Consider the following 23291-nt stretch of genomic DNA (forward strand, 5'->3'; position numbering starts at 1 on the left):
AATTAATTCTTACCGTCAAAGATGGAGGTTTCAGGCGCTGTTCTAAGGAATGTCACATGTCCTTCCTTTTCTATGCACGTGAGTTCCCGTCGTGGTGGTGGTGGTGGTTGTGTTATGGTACCGGTGAGGATGAGAGAAAAGGTGGTGGTGCGTTGTTGCTGCGAGTTTAGTGATTCGGGGCATGTGCAGTATTACAGGGACGAGAAGAAGAAGGAGAAGGGAACCACTATGTTGAGCACCAAGAAGAAGCTCAAGATGCTGAAGAAACATGTCCTTTTCGATGATCTTCAAGGAACCTAACTTCGATAATTTAATTATTTTCACATCTTGTTGCTGTTTGGACTAATGATTTAGTTGCATAGGGTTGAAATCAAATTTAACAAGTTTAGAATAATGCATTTGAACATGCAATTCCATTGATTATTTGGTGAATTTAGTTACATCATGATAAATGCATGTTATTGTTGCTGGCCTTTAAAGTGATTGACAGAGTGTCAAGTTTTGTTCAATGGAAAATTTTGATAGGATTCCTATTTGATTTGACATTTGTTTTGGTGAATTTATGCTCTGGATTTACTAATTTGTTGTTTATTTTGCTTTTGTTAATGTGGAATCTAGCTTGGCATGGGAAATTTTGGAGTGTATTTGAATTTATGTTTTCTGGTTTTCTTATAGAAAATTTCATCCGTTTTCAATAACCTTGTGTAGAATCTTTATATCATGTAATGTGCTTGCTCCATATCTCATATTTTTTGATTCTTTCCTACAACTGCTTTACTTTACCCGCTATATGTCTTTAGCATGGTTCTAAGAATCATCTGGTAACATTCTCTTTCCACAGTAGTCGACTGAGAGATATGCTTCTCCCCCTGCCACCTCGGCTGAGGAGAACGCTATGTCAGTAACAACTAATTTATTTGGTTCAGATTCACTTAGCTTAACTGATTTTATCTTCAATTTCACGTTATGTTGTTATTTTTAGGCAATGATAAATAATTCTTTTTTTTTAGGTTCCTTGATATATTGCATGAAGCTCCCCTATTCGCTCATCGCAAGCCTGCAAGGGTTTTTGGCAGTGTTTTCTATTGCATGTTACTGGCAAGTTCAAATCTGTTCTTTGTTTTAATTAATCGGTTGTTGGCTGATTGATTTGGTAGGAATTGATGTTCTGGTTGAATTGAAAAAGTTGTTTGAGTTGTTATGCATATCTTGTGTTTGTTCAAATTACTGAGTGAGTTGGCTTATTGTTTCTTTACATTTTAGGCTGGTTATGCTACCTTGGCCATAGGAACTGAGTAGATTTTTTGCCCCAAGCAAGAAATGATCTCTCTGGTGCTTTGTAGTTGCGATGTTCTTCTTTTGCTGTTAACAGGTTTTTTCCTTGCATTGCACTTGTTTCATTCTCGAAATGAAGTTTTTCTGTTGGGGAAAAAATGTAGCAAAATTTGAAGTGGCCTTCAAATAGATATCTGACGACTAATGATGCTCCTGCTTTTAGTTAGTTCAATGTCAGCTACTGACATTTTTCTAGCTTTTAGGTGACAAGTTTATTGCTAATAATGTTTCTAAATAATCGATTCTCTCATGTTAGAATGTATAAAAGAACCTATGCTACACATTTCCTGTTTTGTGAACGGTTGTAGAGTAGTAGTCTAGTAAATCAAAATCCTGATACATTCCCTCCCACCAAAATTTCAAAATTCTTTTACATAAGAATAAATTTAAAAAAAGTAGCATTGTATGGCAACCAGGACAGAGGAGTGGGCAGTGGCCCTTCCTCTTTGAATAACTCTACCACCTCCGTACTAATTAACAGTAGATGTTTAATTAAAAGAAAGAATAAATAAATCTTAAATCAATGATAGTTAATTGAACCTCAAACAGACCATGTCACAGTTAATCATAGTTCTCTAGTTGGGTTTTTTGTTCTTGTTTGATATGAAACTACTAAACGTGTTTTGACTAATTACAACATATAATGCTGAAATGTGATTGGTTTACTTTACTGACTATAATCATGCAAGCTTTCTCTTTCAAGTTTCAATTAAGTATTATTTTTGTTTGGAAATAAAGAGTTGAAAAAAGGATGGGAATCCCATAGAAAAAGAAACGGCCTAAAAGAGTGGAGAGAGAGATACATTATAGTTTATATTTAACTTTATTTAAATGACTCATGTTAGATCCTGAGCAGTTTATATTTCTTCTATAAATTTGGTATGGTAGTTTTTCTTTTCTTTGCTATTGGTATTAACATGACATTTACTATTTCTATTGATCCATCTCTCTCTTCTCTCTTGTTTTCTGGTTCTGAAGTGAAATACAGTTTAATGATAAGGACACTGATATAAAAGAAAATGGCTATTGTTACTAAGAGTTCTCATGTCCTGCGACTTTTCTGTAAGAATAACATTTTGTAAGGGGTTTATTCAAATTGTCTAGATCAAACATTGAGAAGCTCAAGAACTTTGTAGGTTCAAGATAGAAAGGGAGCCGTAATCTTCACTTGTTAACTTTAGTGGATTGAGTAGCATTGAATATTTTGTATTATTAGTGGATTGCAATTTAAACGAATATAAGTCTAAGTGTAGTTATTTATCTTGTCTTGAGTCTTTATGTTAGAGGATTATTTATTATTTTGGTAAGTTTGTAAATTCATTATCTAATACTTAGTATAAATTTTATTTTTATATGTAAAAGTTTATTTGTTTTGTTATCTAACATTCTATATAAATTTTATTTTTATATTTAAAAGTTTATTTGCATTAGCTGTTTACTATTTTTCAAATAGGAAAAATAATTAAAAAAATATAGCTATTAAAATCGGCGGTAGGGTTCTCACTTTTTAATCTTAAAATAGACAAATAAAACAAAATATAGGCAAAGAATTTGTCGGTATCTAAACAATTAAATCGACGGTCATTTTTTCGATTTTATTGAATCAAATATCGACAAAAACGTTGTCGATTTTATATAATAATATCGACGGCAATGTTGTCGATTTTATTAAGGTAAAATTCACAAACTCATATTATAGATAGAAATATTGTCGATTTTAGTAAAAAGGTAAAATTCTCAAACTCATATTATAGACGGAAATGTTGTCGATTTTATTAAATTATTATCGACGGCTAGGCAAGCCGTCGATTTTATTAGAATTTTGTAAAATCGACAAGCTTAATAGCGACTACTGCTGCCGTCCATTTTGCCGTCAATTTTTAATATTATTGACGGCCTAGCCGTCGATTTTAACGATGTTGCTTGTAGTGTTTTCGATTCCATTTTCCACTAGCCCCATTCTCTTCTGCCGCAGTAACAACAACACGAAGAAGCTCTCTCTTCTCAAATTCTTCAAACCCTTCTTCTTCTCTTCAATTTCACACTCTACTCGTCCTATTCTCTTTCCCAACAGTAACAACAGCAAGAAGAAGCTTCATTCCTTGTCTTCTTTCTCCTGCTTCAGCAGCTCTGTGAGTAGAATCTTAGCCATTGAAGACGAATACGAATCTTACATCGAAATCGGAGGGCCAGAATTTGAAGGCTCCATCTCCCGAGGTATGGCTGCACAACACGATGAGCAAGAAGAGACAACTTTTGAGACCTTTTTATGTTCTTCTCTCTTTTTCTCCCTCAATCACTAAATTTCTAAATTAATAATCCTTGTTGATAATAATTGATTTGAATTTGTGTGGTTGATTTTGTAATTAGGCAGATACCTTAAGCATTTGGGATATGAAGTATCTTATTACTGAAGTGGATAACAAGATGAGAAAAATTAATTCTTTTTTTCTTTTTCTTTGAATTGCCATAGTTTGGTTGTCTAAGTTTTGGATAATGATATTGTGGTATATATAATATTTTTCTTTGGTTGCGATTAGATACTGAGAAAGGAACACAATAGTAGATAAAAAAACTCATTTGGTTGTATTTGCTATTCTACAATATTTTATTCAATTCTTTTAATTATTTTTCTTATTAATGTTTACTTCTAAAAATGCTTTCTTTTTTTCCGAAACAAAATTATTTTCAAGATTTTATTTTTTGAATTAGACATTTGGTGTCACTTTAAAATAAGTATAGGAGAACAATGAGGTTCTGGAGAATATGTGTTGTAAGTTCTGCCTGCGTAAACAATTTTATTGTTCCTGTAATCATCTTATGGTTTAAGAATTTAATTTATAATAAAATTTGATAACTTTACTTGTTGGCCATTCAAGTAGTACCCTGTTTTCATTATTTATACCTTAATAATATTTAGTAGTGATTGAATTTTGATTAATTCTTTTGTTATGCAAAATAACCATTACTTTTAATTGGTATGACATGATCTAAGTCTGCAATTTTCAAATTCTATAGATAATTGTCAATTTTGTAGATCATTGGCAGAGCAAATGAGTTAGGAGAAGATCCAATCAGTTTAAGCGAATACTTTTGTGAAGAGTTATGCCAAGACATTATAACACTTAATTGTCTGACTCGTATGAAAATTCTGATGTTAAAGATGAGAAGCATGAGAAGAAAATATATGTTCAAAATTGTAATAGAATATTGAGTATGAATTGGTCTGGGGATAAATTTATTGTGCATGAATTTATTTTTCAAAGTAATTGTATATGTTATGCAATTTGTGATATGGTATTATAAACATATCAATTGATGAAATAGAGGAAAAAGATTGTATAAAAGTTATAATCAATCAAAATAGTAAAATTACAATATGAAATTTCAAGATAAATATCCCAGAAAATAAATTAAAAATAACAGATTCTTCTTCTCTTTTACACCATTTTATTTTTGTGAGATCTATTACAACTTTATTCCAATAATTCAGTCAAATATTTTTCAAGATCAATAGCAATCCAAGCATATTTGGCCTCAAAAAGCTCTTTTAGTATGCATCCAAAATTCTACAAAAAAAAATCAATATAAAATTGTTATTAAGAGAAGGAAGTAAATAAAGTATTACTATGCTAATTTGTTTATAATAAAGTAAGTAATTATTTATTGAGATATTTTATAACTAGAAATTACCTTAAATTTTATAAACTTTCTAGATTGTTCACAAATGCATTTGGTTGAAGAAATACATCTAATGGTTCTTATTAGATATAAATAATCATAGTAATGTTAAACACCAATAAAAAAAATTCATCATGTTAAATAATATATAAGTATCATTTTACAAATAGTTAAGAAAATTTACTATTAATAACATATTAAAATTGTCATCATCTTCTTGAGATATTGAATCATACAACTTAATGACCTATATAATATGAGAAGGAGAAAAATTTATAAAAGTTAAAATAATCTAAAATAAAATAAAAATAAATATAAAAAATATAGAAATTCAGAGGTAGCATTATTTAATAAATTACTAAATTACCTTGTCTTGTTGTTGTTGTGAAGTGTTGCTAATTTGACTCTTCTTATTTTTGGGTTGCTTTTCAACCTAACTTTTTGGGCACCTTCTAAAATTTCTCACACCATTTCTTCTTTTCAAACCTTTGACTTCTAAGGGTTGAAGGTTTGTACATTGAATTGGGATAGAAAAATTAGCATTGTTGATTTCCAATCCCAAATTTAGTTTGCAAATATCATCAACTTTTTTACTTAACTTCTCCACAACTTTTTTTCATAAAGATATGTGCTTCTTTACAATCAAAGGCTTGTGACTGTTCTTACTAACTTAGGACAGGTTTGCTTAAACCATTGTGTGCTAGTAAGACAAGTATCTTCTTCGGCTATTCTTCCATACATATCTTTTACTAATCCACTCATTGCTCCTCTTGTCCACCTTTTTAAAATATACTGATCAGGCAGTAATTTAATATTTTTAACATCTAAAACTTTGATTGTGTGACAACACAAAATGTCAAAAGTCTTAAACTTTCTACAATTATATGAAATTAAACTCAAGGAAGAATCAAATGTTACTTTAAACTCTTTACTTATTGCACAATGCAACCAGATACTCACAAACAAAGCCTTTCTCATTTACTTCTCTTATACAAGCTGTAGAATATTTGTCATACCTCTCTTGAAAAAGATCATACAATGGCAAGGTATATACTTCTGAAACCTGTTGCAATAATGGTGAACTTACCATCTTTAATCTGGGTAACTTTTATCTGGATTGAAATTCACCTTGTAGCTCATTGTATCTCTTATCATTGACAACTCCTTCAAAGTGATTGAAAAATTGAATTATGTTTAGGTTCGGTTTCATACAATTTTTGAGGTCTGCATTCAAACTTTCACTAAATTATGTACTCCGCATGTCAATAGTGAATGCATTGCTCATATAGCATCTTGCCCACTTCTCCTTTAATTTATACAAGCTCATCAACCGCTTATTTTCCTTAAGATCATAGTCATTAAATAATTTATCCCATGCTCCTTTAAAATTAGTTTCATCTACAGATTCATTCACACATGCTTTAAAGTCTTGCAGAAAAAAGAACCATTCTTCATGAAATTACCAAGATGTTTTATGCCATTTTGCATCAAATGCCAAGAACATAAAGCATGATATGTTTTAGGCATTACTTTAGCCAAACCAGTAGCCATTGCAGGAGCTTGATCTGTGAAAATAGTTTGAGGCTTCTTGTTTTTGTGTATCTTCAAAAACTCTTTAAATAGCCATTCAAATGAATCTGAACTCTCATCATAAAGAAGTGTAGCTCCAAATATCACTATCCCTTTAAAGTGATTAAATCCTACAAATACACCCAAAGGCCTACAAGCATTGTTAGTAATATATGTAGTGTTAAGAGTAACCACATCACTAAAATATTCATAATCCATGAACATTTTTGCATTAGTCCAAAAAATATTTGTTATTTGTTCTTCCAGATCTAACTGAATAGCATGAGTGAATGATGAATTTTTTAGAGATTCTTGTTGAAAATATGCTAACAAGCTGCCTGCCTCCTCATATGCCATGCTTATCATTTTTTTGGTACGGAGGTAATTTTTTTGGTCTAAACGTGTATAAGCAATGTTTTCTCTTCCACCAACTTGTCTATTCATCAATTCAAATGAAGCTCGTTGTGTGATTTCTGAGTCATCTGTCAATTCGATTTCTCGAGCTTGAACTTGAGATATTTTTCGTTGACATGCTAACATGTGAGTTGTCTGTGGAAGATGCAAAGGATGATTATGCTCATTGAAAAAATCATGAATCTCATACTTTTCAATGTCTTTAATATATCTGATTCCTAATTTTACCAAACAATTAGCCCTTATTTCAAGTCTAGGAATGACCGTCAAAAAATCCCTTTTGTCTGATTTACGAACACCTTCTTTGGCACAGACGAACCTAAGACTTAGAATTTTTTCATCTGTATTTTTGTTAGAATATTGCTTGCGGACACCAAATCCCATCCTCCCACTATAATCAAACTAAAATTGCCATGCCTCTTCTATAGTGTTAAAGGTTTTACCCAATTTAGGTAGCCAATCAAATTCTACATCTGTATTTTGGGCATTCAAGAAAATAGTAGAATCATTGGACATCCTAAAATAAAAACAAGAATCAAAAGAAAAAATATTAAAAAGTACTTTTTTAATTGTAACAAAAAAACTAATTTAAAGATTCAATTATAAGAACATGAACATTAAAAAAAAGTACTCATAGAGCATAGTTTATTAATTTTCAATCAGAAAACTTATAGCTTGAAAAAAAAATTAATGTCAAATTAAACATATTATCAAATTATTGGGAAGGAAGACTTGAGTAAGGAAATTAGATAAAAGAAAATGAGACTGAGAATAAAAGCACAAAACCTCAATGTCAAAGGAGAAGAAGCATTATCCTCAACCTGAGTTTGTAATGGCTTTCTATTAGCATCATAAGACATCATTAAAAATCAACTGCTTGAAAAGAAGAATATAATAGAAGTTCAGAAGTTTAATTTTCCAGAGAAAATGATGAAAAGGAAATAAGCGCGGGAAGATAATAAAAGTAAAAGAAGATAGAACGTGAGAATACTAAAAATAAAATGAGGTCATAATTATAATTATAATTAGGACCGTTGATTTTATCAAGAGCTGAGATCAAACATTGGATAATGTCAATTTTTTCTTCCACTAGAGAGGATCCGTTCCCTAATAAATGTGTCTTACATAACTCATTAAGTTATAGCTCACACAAAGGTGTTCCAAATGGAACCCAAACTACACATAAGCAAAAATGTTGCATTTGGGTTGGATGTTCTGTCCAAGAATCCATCAGCTAAAGCTTAGAAGTTCCATCCAAATTCCGAAGACTACTTATTCTAAGATAATTTTCTTGATAGTTTTATTGATACTTAGCATATAGTATTGGAAAATTATCAAGTGTTCCACTGTACTTTAACGGAACACCAATGTTTCGTGTATGAACAATTTACCAATTCAGCATTTGTCTTGTTCTAAAGTGGTTAAGTACAAGAATGACCTTGAATTAGAATGTGCAATGTCTGTTGTGACCAGCTGAAAATGGTTTCGGTATAAATTGATGGAATGAAAAGTAGTGAGCAGATGTTTTGTGGCTTCACAATCTGAGAAGAAGTTTAATGGAAAAAAATTGGAAAAGTGCATTTATCTCCCTTAAGGTTTCTTTGGGGCATTCTAAGTGACGGTTAGTCTGTGTCTTTAAGTGGAGGTTGTGATGTGATGCTGCTGGGGGTTAGACGGTTGTGCATTGCCAGAACAAAGTGAGGTATTCGTGTTTGTTCTAAGTAAGGTACAAAAGTTTATTTTATTTTGCAATTGTTGGCTTCGTGTGCTATGTTGTTGCGGTCGGTCAAATTAGAGGGCCAAAAATTACAGTGTGTATGGTTGATTGGGGGTTCTGCAGTTGGGGTTTTTATTTGTGACATGTATTTATGATGAGGCAACGAAAGTAAGTGTAGATTCCCATTAGCATTATGCAGGTAGTTAAACATTTCACTGGTTAGTAAGGGAAAGAAAAATTAGTGTGTATTGGTTTAGTAGGATACTATAAGAAAGATCGTGTATGTCAAGAAGAGCAGTGAAAGGCGTGTCAGTGGATAGCTAAAATGTCGGATCTTGATAGGCATTATTTAGATAGAATGTCGAGGTGGTAGTACTTGTGTGTGAATAACCATTCATAACATCCCAAAGACGTCAGATTAAAGAAGTTGTTAGTTGTAAAATAGGAATTTTAGCAAAATATGTTACTTGTTTTTGTTGGAGGTTAGACTATAGTGGTTCGAGTGTGTATCATGGTTGCATAGATATGTTATTTGTTTTAGTTCATGCTAGTGTTCTGTACATGGGTATTAGTTTCTAATTTTGGCTTGACTGATGTTGTGGATTAATTTTTTTTTTAGGAAGAGGGGTTGGATATTGAGATGGAGGAAGATGGCTACGATGAAGATTCTTTTAACCAAGCACCAGGTAATTTTAGCATGTCACCAGAGGCAGGTTTGTTAAGTGCAGAGGATGTGCTGAAGTTGGAGTTTAGTTGTCTAGAAGAGGCAACAATTTTTTATGAAGAGTATAGCCGAGCAAAGGGTTTTACGATACGACAAGAGAAGAAATTGAAGAATAAGAAAGGGGAGTTTGTTAGGTACACATATTTGTGCAACCGATAAAGTTACATAGACAAAAAAAAGGCTAGAGAAGCAGGATAGGAAGAGGGAACACAAGGTTATTACTCGGTGTGGATGTCCTGGTGAAATGCGGATAAAACTAAATAGTGAGACAGGGAAGTGGTTTGTGTCATGCTTTGTGGAAGATCATAACCATGAGCTACTGCCCGAGAAATTTGTAGACTACTTACCTTTACATTGAAAGTTTCTGATGTTGATATAACTCACATGAATAGCTTGAGGCAAGTTGGGATCTCGATTCTAAATATATACAAGTCATTTACCGCACAGGCTGGTGGGTTCAATCTTGTTCCTTTTACCAAAAGAGACCTTCACAATGAGGCTAAGCGGCAGAGGCTATTGCAAAATGGTGATGTTAATGCAGCGTTAAGGATGTTGGAGCGGCCGGGGGGATGCCGGTGCAGATGAAAAACTCTTCTGGAGGTATGAGGTCGGTCCGGGGCAAAACATGTGTGATATCTTTTGGAGTGATGGTTGTAGCCAGGATGACTACAACATTTTTGGGGATGTTTTGGCCTTTGATGCCACTTATGGCAGGAACAAGTACAATCTCCCAATGATTTTCTTTTCTCGAGTTAACCATCACAAACAAACTTGCGTGTTTGCAACTACAATGGTCTCGTGCGAGTCACAGGAATCATATGTTTGGGTATTGCACACCTTCTTGCAATGCGTGAAGGGCAAATCTCCCAGGGGTGATAATAGACGATGATCGATCGACAAGGTTAGCTATTCAGGAGGTCTTCTCAGGTGCCTATCACTGGCTATGTGCTTGGCATCTATTGAAGAATACGACATCGAACGTGTGTCAGACACGGTTCATGACCTTGTTTAGGCATTGTATGCTGGCTGTCTTGGAGGTAGAGGAGTTTGAGAAACACTGGGAGGCAATGATGGAGGAGTGCGGTGTAAGGGAAGTGGCGTGGGTAAATGATATTTACAAGAAGAAGTCCTCGTGGGCCACGACATACATAAGTGGGAGGTTCTTTACTGGTATTAGAATATCCTCTCGTTGTGAGTCGATCCATGCAAAGCTAGGCAGGTTTGTGGAAAGAAGATACGACATCTTTGAGTTTGTAATGAATTTTCAGTGTTGTGTTGATTTCCTAAGAGACAATGAGGAGGAGCTAAATTTTCGGTCATCGTATGGGACCCCAGTCCTTCAGATGCAATTCCCAGAGCTTGAGAAGTTTGGTACGATGAATTTTACCAAGGAAATTTTTTCAAGATATCGTGAGTCTTTTAAGAGGTGCGTTAGGGTGACCATATTGGAATGCATAGAGCGTGAGGAGGGTTGCATATATGTGACACAGAAGTATCATAGACCGCAGATGCGGTGAAATGTACACCATGTAGTCGCGCATGATTCATTCAGATGTAGTTGTCTCAGGATGGAGTCATTCGGACTGCCATATGTGCACATTCTAGCGATACTGGTAAGGTTAGATATGGAGTTGTTGCTGAAGAGCCTTGTCCTGAAGCGATGGTCGAAGTGGCCAAAGGATGATGCTGCTTAGGAAGGCCTGAGTTGCCGAACTCGTGATGCTGTTGCATTGTATCAAAGTCAGGTTGGTGTGTTCCTCCAGCACTGCAAACGTTTTGCCAAAGTTACATCTGTTAGAGAGGAGGACTTTAGGCATTATGTTGAAAAGGTTGTTCGGGACACGCATATGTTAGAGAAAAGGAGCTTTCTTAAGTTCCATGGTGTGGAGACAAGTAACATCATTGGATAGCGGGAGTTGGTGAAGGATCTAATTGGTGTTAGGACGAAAGGGACATGACGCAGCAAAGAGCCGGTGGGGATGCGGGGGGGGGGGGGGGGTAAAGCGGCAACGATGTAGCATGTGTGGCTGTGTAGGCCATAGGCGAACTCGATGTCCAAATGTCGGACCTCCAACAGTGCCAAGTAACCTGGAGGCGTCAACTCGGGAAAAGCAAACTTCACCCGGATAGGTAAATAGCCTTGTTAATATGGTTTATTTTGACTTCAAAATTCATGTTGGGACCATTCTGTATTATTTTTCCTACTTTACAATTGTTTGTCAATTTCATTTTGTATTTCTTTCGCTAGTTAACAAGTGATAATAATTGATGATGTTTAATTTTATGCGTAAGTATTTGTCGATACATAAATGTGGTTGTCAGGATGATGTGGTTTGTTAATGATAAATAGGACCAGGGAGTTGGTCCAATTGAATTGAATCCCACTAAGACAGTTGACTTCCCACTCATGTTTAAAAGTATCATATGATGACTGAATCAAAGGAGCAAGGTTGTATACAGAATTGTTCGTTGGACATGTTGTTGAACATGCTTATGGTCTATATTGTTAGAGGTGGTTCGTTAGGGTCCGTTAGACACTAGCTGAATTTAGGTGGTTGGAAGGATTTAGGAGAAAGAATGTATCTAATTCCCAGGTTTTCTTGCAGGTATCTTAACTTCTGCTGCACAAAAAGTTATACTTGTTTCCTACTTTAATGATCTCGTATTGTTGTTTGTTAAGGTAAAGGTAGTATGTGTAAGGGTAAACCAATGAAATGATTGAAGATAAATACAAATAATGCTAAATATTGGGTTATACTGAATTAAGAGAAATGGATGTAGAATTTGATGTATATATTTATCACTTACTCGTTTTTAAAAATGCATCTGACTCTAGATATTAATCAGTGGCTCAGAATTGAGAAACATTAATCTTGTAATATTTAGTATTAGTCTGCAAACTTATATTTCTTTACGTAACATTGTGACTCCTTTACCGGAGACATACAGAAGGAAACTATGTGCTTAGCAAGTTGCTTTCTATTTGTTTACTTGATCAACAGTTTAAATTCTTTATTTCGTTCAGTAACAACGTTGATCGGCAAAATAAAGGCTCCAATATTTTCAATTAAGACTCAAAGGCTTTGATAGTTTTATGTTTTGGTATGATGTAGGTCTTGATTTTAGAGTTATGAAGTTGTAGTGTATGCTAGTTATCCATGAATTATTCCATATTTTAGTAAAGTAATTGACAATAAGTTATTATTTAATCTAATACATCACACTGGACTTCAAGAAATACCTACTTATTACATAAGTAGCATAAGAGAATAAAGGGATAAAAGCTTCACATATAGTTGTTAAATGAAATAAAAAAAACATGGGTTGCAAAATAAATACTATTTTAATAAAATAGTAGAGTAAAAAAATCAATGTATCAAAACACAATTATATAAAATAATTTTTTCTTAAATATACAGACCAAAACATAGTAATACGTCTTATTAGCATAGTTGAATTCGTATTTCAATCGCAAAACTTGTGCAACGCAAGAATGAAAAAGCATGGACCAATATGAGTCCATTCCATATATATAACGATACTCTACCGTACAGAATGTTATACATCGTTACACATAGACACATCTATGGTTTACACATAACATACGAGGATTTCAAGCAATAGACAAACAATGAAAATAGGATCTATACGAAAAAAAGATCATTTGAAAAAAAGAGTCATAAGCATTCAGACTCCACATAAATTGTAATCAAGCTACAGATTGATGTCATAAATCTTCTAATGATCAGGAAGTATAGAGCCTTTAAGATGTGTTACATAAAAATTTCTCTTTCAGATCTTGCATTGGTGATATGCTTAACCGCACTGAGGATATTATGATACCTCATTGCTTTAAGTGGAGAAGGTTAGTAAACATTTCAGACACAATGAACTTACTAATGCAAACGGCATTTCAACAGCAGCCTTAAATATGTGATTACATACATATTTTGTTACATAAATATTTCAAATGTCCATGTTGACGACCTCAAAACAAATAAGTCATATTACATAAATATTCCACCTAATAACCAGGAGCACAGATGCCAAAAGAAATAAGTAACATTACATGCTCATATCCCTTGGAACCAAAATGTCACTTTACTACTATGTAGCTATTATACACCCTTCAACGTTCCTTTATATTAGCTAGTCATAATCTACATGCATTAACAAATATTTCACAACAGCAAATGGACTATTTGAATGTAGTTGCGTGACAGAATCCACATGTCTATACAAAAATTTCACAATAGTACATGGATTTTAACGCAAACGTTGTAACGTTAAAAAGAGTGTGAAGGTTCAAAAGGCTGCCAAGACATTTCCGATGTTGAACGCACTAGACTTCTCGGCAGGTATGTCGTGGTCATCAGGGTACCAAGGCAGGAGGGCCAACCAATGAGCTCTAAAGACTTTCGGCCATGACATCAATGTAGCCCCCTACCTCATTCATTTTGGACCATACTATGTTTGCAGCAGTTTTCATCCTAACAGAGTTAGTGTCTCCCTAGGAAGAAACAATACCACATCAAAGTGACACGAGTGAAACAAGAAATGATGCATAACCAACATTTTATGACTAGCAAGAAAGTCTACAAAGGCGGTGCATATCGTCAGTGAGCTTATCTTGCCGAATATGGTGCCCTCTTACTGCAACCAGTGTAACATTCGAACTCTGCTCTGGTAGCTACAGATAACAAGTTAGGAGGTGTCAACACGAAATATACTTCGCCGCAAACTCAGCGTGGTGCTACATGTACTGCGAGTAAAGAACCATAAATGTTGAAATGCATGTACCCACCTGCTCAACAACCATCGGTGACACCATCTCCAGCGGTTCCCCCCTTCTTTCTTCTCTTCTCCTTCGTCTTATCCCATTCTTACTTGCACTTACCTTCATCTTCTTCGTCTTCTTCCCAAGGTTTCATTTCTTAATCTCTTCTACTTTTTAATTTTTCTTTTGTTTGTTGCATTTAAATATTTTAATTATTCTTAGTTGCATTTTAGTTTTATTCTTTGTAGTTTACTCTTAGTTCTCTTTCTTCCTCTTATATTCTTGCATTGTTTTTAAAGTTTCAAATTCAAATTTTATGAGTTGATAGATTATGTTAGTGTCTCTTGGATTGTTGGGTGTTGCTATGGTGGTTGGCATCTTACTTTTGGTTTATTACACACTTGGGTTGTCAAGCTTGTTTGTTGTTTATAATGTGCACACCAAGTGTTTAGCGACGGATTTACTTAGCGACCAATTTAGCGACCGATACTCTTTGGTGAAGGTTTGATGGCCTTATTAAAGAATCAGTCGCTAAAATCGGTCACTAATGGTTAGCGACCGAAGTTGGTCGCTATTTTCTAATTAGCGACCTAGGTTTTAGCGACCACCAAAATCGGTCACTATTCCAATAATTTCTTCATTTCTTGTAGTGGTACTCTCTCCTAACCCATCAATAATATAACTATCAATTTTCTCAAACCATTCATCCAAACTATTTATTCATCATTTCAAATCCATAATACACTAAACCAACATCAAATATTTTATAAAGGGTAGGTCTTTCGTGGCTAAGGTTATAGTGGTTAAGAGTGGCTAAGTTTTGACTGACCAATAAACACATGACATGTGGAGAATTGGGTGCAAGTTGTTAGTGAGAGTGATAGGCGCTTATTGTTAGTGATTACTATAGGGCAAAAGTGAAAATAAACTGAACAAAATGATGTGTAGATCATGTGAGCCTTTTATTTGAAGAAAAAAACTTGTTAGTGTTTCTTGAGTGGATAACTCCAAAACTTCAATGGTTAGGCCTCTGAAAATCCATTATAATGTTGGATCAATAAGAAGTCTTGAACTGTTAATGAATGAGGGTAATCCGAAAAAAAAACAAGAACTAAATCATGTGATATTTATGTGAGCTCTTACTATTAATGTATTTGTGACATGAATTACATGAGAATATAAATCTATAAAGTGTTTAAATTTTATAAGAAAATATTATTATTTTGAATAAAAATAACTATTAAACAATATTTTTGATATTATTATTATTATTATTATTATTATTATTATTAAAAAATTTTTGGAGATTAGTAATTTTTAATAGTTTTGCCCATCTTTAGGTCAATATAAATACTAAATTATTGTTAACAGATAAATTTTATTAATTTATGTGTTCAAACTCTAAAAATTTGAGTGCAAATGGTAATAATTCACGTGTGCAAAACTTTGATAAATATAGGTGCAAACTATATTTATTGTGTACAAAATCTCTATAAATATATATACAAATTATTACCGACTAAGTGCTGGCAAAAAATGATAATACTTGTTAGTCATGTAGTATTGTTCTTATTAAAAATCTTCATAATAGTTTTATTAATAAGATTTACTTTTTTACTTTGTGAATCCACTAAAGATGGCATCCATAAATCTTGAATTCATAATGTCATACCTTCGATAATTTACTTAAATAAACTAGTTGAAAATCAATCATACCAGATTGTCTTAAAACTAAATTCACTGTTAATTTTTTGTGTCCTCTCCATATTTATATAAAGCGTGGTCTTTGAATAAAATTTTAAAGAAACAAATATAAAAGCTGCAAAACTACCACGACTTGTGAAGTAAATTTGTTAGTTTTTATTTAACTAAAAATTCTTTGTTTTTTTAATTTGTATATCCATGATTATGCATATTATTTGTTAATTCCTCTAACCCGAATGCAGCAACCATGTCTGTCCAATACTGGTCAAACTTCTCTACCTCAAAATGACCATACACAGCAGTCTTAAATGCAGCACAAAAATTATTATCCTTAATATTCAAAACAGCAATCTCCGCTAGGTGCCAGGTGCAAAGTCGATGCGTGGCATTAGGGAATTTTGTCTTAATAGCCTCCTTCGTTGACTCGTCTCCATCTGTAATCACAACTTTGGGCTATTTTTGATGCATGACTTCAAGAAAAGTGCCTAGCAACCACTTATTAGATGGAATTTTCTCATCCTCCAGCAACTCGAAACTAGAAATTATTGTCTGTTGGTGGTGATTAGTGTCAGAAAATATCACTAAAGGCCAGTTGTACAGATTCTTTCTATACGTCAAATCAAAGGCCAACACGTCACCAAAGCACTCATAGTCATACTACATCACCCCGTCCGACCAAACCAGGTGACCAAGGTGGTTTTCGGGACAATATGTATACATCACAAAAGCTAATGGATCCACCTCAATTTTTCCCTTCAAATAACTTATTGCTGCTACCGCATCTCCCTGAACGATCTGAGAGAGACGTACATTGTCGATATAGTTATAAATGTCCTTTATGAAGTGCAAGTTTCAATAGCCACCAGACAAATATGCAAAGAACCCCATAATCTGACTGGTCTGGAATCCTACTTCATGCATACTATGAATGTGGGCTTTATCACCTTCGTTGATGTTGCGGTAGGATGCCATGACATTAGTGAAAGCAGACAAAGTCAAATCATGATTATGATCTTGAACAAATGTCTTCATCCTCCACTTGTCACTCTGTTTGTCGAAGAACACAACGAACTTCGCATTGCAGTTGGTCCTTGTCTCCATGATAAACTACTATTTTATGATTTATCTTGTGCTCAATTGAGTGTTTTTATCAATTCTTCACCCACTTATTCATATAATTTGCATGGTTTTGCAATTCCTTCCTTATTATGTGATAAATGTGAAAACATGTTTCCTATGCCTTAAAAATATTTATTTTAATTATCCTTTATTACCATTCGATGCCGTGATCCGTGTGTTGAGTATTTTTAGACTTTATAAGGCAGGAATGGCTTAGAGTACAGAAAGGAAACATGCAAAAATGGAAGGAACGCACAAAATGGAGTTTTGAAGAAAATGGCAGCGACGCGTATGCATGGACGACGTGAACGCGTGCCTAGCGCAAAATGGCCTCGACGTGCACGCGTGAATGAAGCAGACGCGTGACTAGCGCGAAACATAACTGACGTGTATGCATGACTGATGCGTACGCGTGAAAAGGAAAATCTCCAATTGACGCGCACGCGTGACCCACGCACACGCGTGACAGACGCCACGTGCAGGAATCTGTAGAAAACACCCTCAGTGATTTCTGGGCCCCTTTTTGGCCCAGATCCAAGCCCAGAAACACAGAATAGAGGCTGGAGAATAAAGGACTCAAATCATTCATTCATCATCATAATTGAAACAACATTCATAATTCATAATTTGAGGTTTTTAGATGTAGCTTTTAGAGAGAGAGGCTCTCTCCTTTCTCTTAGGATTTAGGATTAGGATTAGGATTTAGGATTTCTATTATGATTAGGCTACTTCTCTTCATTCCAGGTTCAATGTTCCTTTAATTTATTTTCTACTTTTATTTATTCTATTACTTTAGTTGTTATTTACCTTTTCAATTTGGTTTATGAACTTTTCCATGTTAGAATTGATTTTTTTATTTAATATAATTCGAGGTATTTCAGATTTATGATTGCTTTCTTTAATTTATGATATAAATAATTTGGATTTTTCCCATCTTGGCTTTGGTTGAGTAATTGGTGACACTTAAGTTATTAAACTCAGCTGTTGATTAATATTTGAAGCTTGCTGGTTGATTTGGATCCCTCTAAAGCTAGTCTTTCCTTAGGAGTTGACTAGGACTTGAGGAATCAAGTTGATTGGTCCACTTGATGTTCCTTTATTTAGTAAGGGTTAACGAAGTGGGAGCAATAAACAATTATCATCACACCTGATAAGGATAACTAGGATAAGATTTCCAGTTCTCATACCTTGCCAAGAGTTTTTCTAGTAATTAATTTACTTTATTGCTAATTTATTCTCCTTGTTCCCTATTTCAAAAACCCAAAAATATACAATTTCATAACCAATAATAAATCATACTTCCCTGCAATTCCTTGAGAGACGACTCGAGGTTTAAATACTTCGGTTATAAATTTTATTGGGTTTTGTTACTTGTGACAACTAAAAGTTTTGTACGAAAGGATTCTTTGCTGGTTTAGAAACTATACTTACAACGTGAATTTATTTGCAAAAATTCTTTACTAGCAGGAAATCAGTTCGTCAAAATGGCGCCATTGCCGGGGAATTGCAACTGTGTGCCTTATTATTGGTTATTGTAAATATTTTCTTTTACCTGTTTATTTTTTTTATTTTCGTTTTTAATTTTTATTAGCTACCATGAATTCTCACCCCTATCGCTTTGAGTTTGGTTCCAATGTTGTTGCAAGGAATGGAAATTATAGTAGGAACATGCATCAAGGTCAAAACAATCAGAGATGGACAGAGCCACGACGATCTGATCAACCCTTTAGGCAACAACACCTTCCAAAGTATCGTGGACGACGACCATTCTACAATGCATGCTGAGGCAATAGTTATGGTGGACTCTTTCGTGACAACCAACACCCACAAAATTACTTTGGTCAAGAGCCATTCCAAGGTGCGTACCAAGATGATAGATATGGTGGACCCCCTTGTAGTTACCAACAAGTCCCACCATATGCCTATGAACCACCTCCTCAACATAGCTTTGAACCACCACACTCACAAGCCACCTACCACTATTCACCTCCATATTACCCTAACCCATATCCACCCCAATTCCAATCCAATTACTCCCGAGAACCACCACTTCCCTGTGCACCATGTCCATATCCATCGACCCAAGAATCAAAGAAGCGTCTCAAGGAAATAGTGGAAAAATTTCATGCAACCCTTCACCAACTGGAGCAAGCGATCAATCGACTACCTTTCCGACGTCCGGACACTCAAGAAATCCCATGGCTTCATGTGGACAATCTAATGAAGAACGTAGCATGAAGGAGATACTAGAAACTCTGATGGACAGTAAGGAGCATGACTTTGTACTGGAACAAGTGGAGGAAGCCGAAATTATCGAAGAAGAAGAATTTGTTGAAGACTTAGGAGATGCTGAACCTCCATGGGAATCCAGAATTGTGGAGAATTCTGTCAAGAAATTTGCAATTGATGCTAAGGAGCATAGTGCACAACCCCCAAAGCAGGTATCTTATGAAGAATTGGATGAAACAACTCAAGAAGCGAGTTTCCTTGATAATGATAATCACGAGTCAAGTTCTCCTAGTAATGAACTCGCATCCGCAAGTGAATTCTTTGAGAAAGAAGAATCTTCCCCAAGTGAATACAAAGATGATGCTGAGGTAGATTTTTCTCAACCTCCAACTTATGACTTGAGTGATGAGGAAGAAATCGAAAACTTTGATCAAGACGTGGTTTCAGTTGAAGAAGTTTGCAAAGAAGTGGAAGAATTCACAGAGGAACACAAGGGAGTGGAGCTTGCAAAACCACTGGAAACACCTATCCCAAGGCCGTTACCACCCAATACAAACTTCAAGTGGGTAAAATTCTTAGCCTTTATCTTTACTTTTCCACTTGAATATGGTTTGCTTGAAAGAGATGTCCAGCTCAGAGCTCTTTGCGGCTTTAAGAGTAAGAGGGAAATGGTTCGTACTCAGAACTGGTATGCAAGATTCAATGAGGTTCCACGCTTCAATTTGAAGTGCAAGGATTGGTATCAAGTTCGATTGAATGGGTCTCGGAAAATGTTTGGTCATCTTAGTGAGAATTTAAATTCCGTACCGCCCGGTTGGAAAAATGTAGATCAAGACAAAGACGGGTACAAAAGCAAGGTTTGGGACCCTGGGATTTATTCTGATAATCAACACCCCTGGAGCCTGAAAACCTGCTTTAAACTTCTTGAAGTTTTTACGTGCCTAGTTTGGGACCCCAGAGGCTATTGGAATTCTAAATACTGGTGGAGATTTCTGGATGAGTTCAAGCATAAGCCACCATAACAGGAAGCTCACCAGAATGTCCAACTTAAGGACTTTAACTAAAAGTGCTAGGTGGGAGACAACCCACCATGGTATGATCGTTCTTTTTTCAATTTTAATTTAATTTCGTTTTGTTTATTTTTAAGTTTTATTTTATTTTATTTTATTGAACTTGGAATTATTCATAACATTCACATCAGCATTGCATTTTGCATTTTGCATAAAAAAACAAAAAAAACAAAAAAAAAGAAAAAAGTCTTACCACGCGTGCGTGCAGGCCACGCGTGGGCGTCGAATCAAAATCGACGTCAAAATCCAACGCCCAGAAAGTTCAGCTGGAATCGTGCGACTGGTGTGCGTTAGGCACAATTTGGGCCACGTGTTCGCATCAACGACACGAACGCGTCACTTTCACTTCACACACACCACGCGAAAGCGTGAGCGACGCGTACACGTCACGTGAAAATTATTGCCCCCACAATTGAAACAGAGAGTTGCGCCAAAAAGACGCTGGATTTGTGTGTTTAGCACAATTCTGAGTGACGCGTACGCGTCCTTTTCATTATCCCATGCTCACGCGTTCGCGTCAATGACGCTTTCGCATCGTTGCATCTCTGCCTCAACCACGCGTTCGCGTGACCCACGCGTCCGCGTGGATTTGAATCCACTTAACCCATTCCACGCGAAACCCTAGCTCCCCGCGTCACCATTTCCCCCTCCCCTACCTTACAGCCTTCTCTCTTCTCCCCTGCACCCACCACCGACCAGCCGCCGCGAGCACCAGCAGCACCACCGCGCCCTCCCGTCGCCGAACAACCCTCGCCACCCCCTCCCTTCCCTTCCTTTCTTCCTCTTCTCCCCCTTCCACCCTTCTCCCTCCACTGCCCCTTCCACTGCATCACCGAGGCACCACCGCACCACCAAGCCCAGAACCGCCGGCCACCATGACCCCCACAACCCTCACCCTCCTCGCCGCCTTCTTCTCTTCTCCCCTCCATAACCCCCTTTCTTCCCCAACCACTGAACCGCCGCCCTGCCTCCACCAAGGACCGTCGCCGTGCCGCCACGTCGCCAACACCACTACCACACCAACACCATCTCTCTGAGTCCAATTTCTGTTCCTCTGCCCACCAGGTTCCGCCGAACACCAATTCCTTTCCCAGTTCGTTAGTTAGTTGCATATTTTAGTTCAAATTTTATTCAAATTAGGATAGTTAGAGATGCATGATCGTAGTGGATTTTAGGTGGTTAGGTAGCTAGGATGTGGTTAGTGGATTTAGGCCTGATAATTACGCCGTTCTTGCTACTTGTTTTATCCGTTTCGCAATTTTAAAACTGCTGTGATGATAATGCTGTTCATATGCTGTTCTTTATTGTTTAATGCTATTCAACCTGAATCGCATTCCCTACTGCAGATTGAGTTGTTTATTCTGAATTTATGCGACTTGCTATTTGTTACTCTTTTCTGCACTATTTTATTATCATATGAACTACTTTTGCTACTGTTTATTACCCGGGAACGTCTAATTTTTAGCCGGAATGCTACCCAATTGTTTTTCCAAATTGTTTCACTCAACTCCCATTCATGAATTGGTCTTGGTAATTTAGGATTTTTCACTAATTGGTTACAACCAAGCCAATTCATGGATGAATGGGCTAGCTTTCTTATTCTTTCTGGTTCCTTGATTAATAAATTGCATTATTGATTATTTCTTTTTCCTTTTGCAATTTTATATGAATTATCATCAATAAACTGCAATCTTTGCTTGAATATGAGTTGCTTGTTCTTCAAATTTGTGCAATTTTTGTTCATTAGGAACCGCAATACCATACCACTTACTTTAACTTCACCTTTTAACTCCTAACTACTTTAACTTTCTAACTTCTCTTTTTACCTAACTACTTTCGGACTCTATTTATCCTATTTTTATTTTTTTTAATTTATCTTATTTGTCCTTCAATACTTGCACATTTTCCTTTATTGTACTTTTATCTATTTATATTTTATTGCATTTTTTCACTTTGAGCTGTATATATCTTAGATATTTAGCTTAATTTGCACTCTTAGCTTATTAGTTGTGATATAGAAAACATGGATTATTTAGTTTAGTTTTGTAACACCCTAATATTTTTAAACTGAGATAAACTTTATCTGGATTATATTTAGTAGCTGATATTTAAAACCTTGCGAAATCTTTCTTTTAAAACAAATGTGAAATATTTATATAAATTAATTTATAAATAAAAATATTGAATAATTAGTTTTTATTAGAATAGTTACTAGTTGAAAAATATAAATGAATTTGAAAATACTAACATGAAAAACCGGTGTGCTAAACTATGAAGGCACAACAATGACAAGCTTTACTCATACCAAATAAAAAAGAAAACATCATAGTTACAATGTTAATCAGTCAAAAAGGATAAAACAAAACACATAGAAAATCCTAATTCTCTTATTTTGTTTAACTATGGCTAAAACAATCGCATATTCTTCCTTCTTAAGGTAAATGTTTAATGTTTTGTATCTACGTCCTCGATAGCTTGCTCCTACTAGTGCACCTGTCTTTTCACCTCAACTGTATTGCTTCGTACTGCATCGTTCCTGAAGATGGTACGGAGAGAGGGGTGAGAAACAAAAGTTTCTCAGTAGTTTATTTATATGGTGTCATCGTATCCATCCCCAGCCACTCCGAGTTTTAAAATAAAAACAGTGATGATGCAATGTTGTTCAATTATTATTTTCAAAAGTCTTGATTAGTCGGAGTGGTGTGACTTTTAGATGCTTCTCATTTACTTATGTTATGACATGTGTAATGCATACAAAATTCCTATAGCATTAAAACATATAAAGGTAACTCATAAACCTTGGTATGATGTTCTCATAGGCCATAAAGCAAGACGAAATAAATAATAAATAAGAGAAGAATAGTAATATTGCCATAGATAAGTCAAACAGAATATATCTGAATAAAATAAAGATCTTAACCAATATCATACATCATACAAAAGGAACTTTGG

At 35.1% G+C, this 23291-nt stretch overlaps 1 pseudogene; it reads left to right on the forward strand.

The window, feature by feature from the left end:
* Positions 1 to 21: 21 nt before the first annotated feature.
* Positions 22 to 10957, forward strand: LOC107607116 (protein FAR1-RELATED SEQUENCE 5-like; annotated as a pseudogene).
* Positions 10958 to 23291: the final 12334 nt, after the last annotated feature.

This window comes from Arachis ipaensis, chromosome B7, assembly GCF_059453495.1.
Source record: "Arachis ipaensis isolate K30076 ecotype BB chromosome B7, ASM5945349v1, whole genome shotgun sequence".
Classification (NCBI taxonomy): Eukaryota; Viridiplantae; Streptophyta; class Magnoliopsida; order Fabales; family Fabaceae; genus Arachis; species Arachis ipaensis.